A 3,846-nucleotide genomic window follows, 5' to 3' on the forward strand; every position below is an offset into this window, starting at 1 on the left:
ACCACCATCATTATCATCCCTCCCCCTTCACCATCTCACCCCCACCGTTAGAACTACCTCACACCTACCACACCCATATTCTCCATTTTTGAAATTACCATCGATTCTGAAATCACCACCGTCTTCCTCATCCTCATCATCCTCATCACTACCACCACCCATAAAACCCCCACCCACACACCACCACCACCACCACCACCACCACAATCACTGCCATTGTTATTATGGTGTCCAACCCCAGTCTGTAACTCCCACTAACTAACAATAGTGTCAACACCATCGTGCCCTGTTCAAATAATATTGTTAAAACACACAAGACCTTCAATGCACGCCCCTATGGCTTTCACACAGATTGAACACCTCCTTCCAGCTTTAACTATTGTAGATAATCGTCACAACAATGATGATTGCGTTCGCAGATATCTCTCTGCTTCATTGTCATGTCGTGTCATCTCCTGATTCATTTACCGTTACTATGACATACACTGCTCCTCCTCACCAAATCCTTTATTTATTTATTTTTTTGATCTACGTATTAATACGAATATATGGAGGTAATTGCTTCATGTTTTGGTTGTCAGAAATGTCCACCAACGGGCAATCAATCTTATTGAATTATTTTGCCGGTTGAAGGTACGTTCGATTATATTGATCTCACTATTCGATTGATACTCTATAGAATATTTAAACCAAAGTTTCTCAGCCTATTTCCCACTAGACCACACTATAACTTTCCAGAAAATGTATGCCCCACCGGTGGTTGGAAAAATACAACTTTATTTTTAATATTTCGTAATTATGTATTTTCCTTAAAGAAATATCCATACTAAGACATTAGAAATGCGCTCTACTACACCAAATAGTCTTTACACAGTCTGCTTGCCTCGAGGAATTGGTTTGGCTTGATTGAATATAGGTGTAGTATGTTTAGTGCGAAAATAAAATTTTTACAATTCCATGTCCCATTAAAAACGAAAAGAAAGCAAAAATTTGGATCCCACGCCTCACCATAATTCCCCCAGGCTCCAGCGGTTAGGCGTATGCCCCACGCTGGGAATCATTGGTGCCTCATGAATTGTCTGAAAGCAACCGCAAATCCCGAGTTGACATCTGCTCTTCTCTTCATTCTCGCGAACTCATTTCACCCTTTTTGGATAGACTTGTGTCTGGTGACGAAAATGGATCTTCTATCGAAATGTTAAACGTCGTAAACAGTGACTTGGTAAAAGGGAAAAAGCTCAACCACAACCGAGAATGGAATTTTATGGGAAAAAAGGTTCTTTTCTCTATCTGGTGATATTGCAAAGGAGTAATTCACTTTGAATTGTTACCACCTAATGCAACAATCAATGCCCAAGTCTACTGTCAGCAATTAGAACATTTGAACCAAGCTTTGAAGAAAAAAAGACCCACTTTAGTGAATCGAAAAGGAGTGATGTTTCATCAGGACAATAGGCGACCCCACACTACAGAGATCACATCACAGAAGATCGAAGAGCCTGGTTGGGAAAAAATTCCTCATCCACCTTATTCTCTCGACCTTGCTCCTTCAGACTACCATTTGTTTCGTAGTTTACTTTTGCAAGCCAGGAGGAGGTCGTAACTGACATTTCAGAGCTCTTCGCTTTGAAACCTAAAGAGTTTTACATTGATGGGATTGTAAATAAATGGAAGAAAGTCATAGATAATCAGGGAAAGTACATTGATGATTAAATTTCAATTAAATATAACATTTGATCGCTTGTTTTCTTTATTCAAAATTCGGACAGAACTTATGGGATGACCTGATATTAGACTCACTGTATTCTCAGTAACACAGTCTCTTAATAAGAAAATAAGTCCTAACTATACATATTTCGCACTAAATACATACGTCGCACTAAATATCAAAAACAAAGATAGCAAGCAAATTTTATGACTTTTACGAAATTCTCATTAAACCTCAAGTACAGAAAAAATCATTCAATTGTAACACAATCAGTCAGCAACAGCTGCACAACCGACAATCTAAACGACCTACAAATTTTAAGGAAAATAATATGAGGTGCACATTCAAAAATAAAGGGTTATGTTCCTTTATGTCGAAAGCTGTAGAAAAACCTTGATCTGTTTCAGGGGTGGTATAATGACCCAAACAGGAAGTGTAGTTAAATTCTGTATTTCTAATTATTTACTATTGATTAAATGTTTATGAAAATTATGAAGTCTTAGTGCTGGGTTTTATAGACAAGAAGAAGCACGACCCGATTAATAAGGAATTAGACGCAGGAAATTATAAGAATACGTCGATCCCTTTGCGTATCTTGACATACAAGGGACGAAAACCAATTAAATTATTCACTCTGATTTTAATATTAGCATGAGGCTTTATATGTACGATAATTGCTGTTATTTATGAGCACGGTGTTAAATAGGCAAAGCTAAATAATACAATTAAACGCGTATCTTTAAGCAAATGGATGGCAGCACAAATAAATAAGTATATTATTAATTTTAGCTTTGATTTGAGTAGAATTGTGCTGCAGGGCTGGCAGAACCGTTAGAGCGTCGGAAAAAAGTCCTTTGCAGCATTTCGTCAATAGTTGTTTTCTGAGTTCTAATCCCACCGTGGTCACCTTTCCCTTCATCACCCTGGGGTCCATAAAATAATATACCTGTCAAGTACTGGAATCGGTGGTATCAACTAACCCCTGCCTTCAAAATAACTGGACTTGTGTCCCAATTAGTCGTGAGGTGCTGTTAAAAGTACGTGAAGGTGAATTCTCAAATTAGATAAGTGTTTTATATATATATATATATATATATATATATATATATTTAATTAATACAAAACGGAGAAAACGGACAGTAAGGAAAAGACAACAACGAAGAAGAGATGTGCTCGAAACGTAAAACAACCACTTTCTTTCCTTCTCTGAGTGTCTCATGAGTGCGTTGCTTGTACCACGTCCGCGTGCTGTTTTTTTAAATTTTTGTTGTCATTTTCTCCGTTATTTTATTTATTTATTAGATATTTACCGCACGCTCACACGGACCCTCGTCCTTCCGACTAGCTTTGGAATAACTAATTCGCCGAATTCCTTCTATCATTGGATTACATCACCTTATGCATTCGGGGTACGCTGTTTCTGCACATTGATTATATATATATATATATACATACTAGTCTGTATATACTGTTTTTCTTCTTTTTAATATATACGAATATAAACAACACAGAAAAGTTACTGCGTTGCAAAATCAGAAGGAAATATATATTCATATACATGTGTGTGTATATATATATATATATATATATATATATATATATATATATATATATATATATATATACTTATATATATATATGTATGTGTGTATCAGTGTGTGTGTATGTGTGTGAATTTTATTGAGCATTTCAGGAGAAATTAAAAATTTATTATAGTGAATATACTCCCATTGAATACATTGAATACATACATGTGTGAATATTGGCTGTGTGGTAAGTAGCTTGCTTACCAACCACATGGTCCCGGGTTCAGTCCCACTGCGTGGCATCTTGGGCAAGTGTCTTCTACTATAGCCTCGGGCCGACCAAAGCCTTGTGAGTGGATTTGGTAGACGGAAACTGAAAGAAGCCTGTCGTATATATGTATATATATACGTATGTGTGTATGTGTTTGTATGTCTGTGTTTGTCACCCCAACATCGCTTGACAACCGATGGTGGTGTGTTTATGTCCTCGTAACTTAGCAGTTCGGCAAAAGTGACCGATAGAATAAGTACTAGGCTTCCAAAGAATAAGTCCTGGGATCGATTTGCTCGACAAAAGGCGGTGCTCCAGCATGGCCACAGTCAAAAGACTGA

Source organism: Octopus bimaculoides, chromosome 11, assembly GCF_001194135.2.
Source record: "Octopus bimaculoides isolate UCB-OBI-ISO-001 chromosome 11, ASM119413v2, whole genome shotgun sequence".
NCBI lineage: Eukaryota > Metazoa > Mollusca > Cephalopoda > Octopoda > Octopodidae > Octopus > Octopus bimaculoides.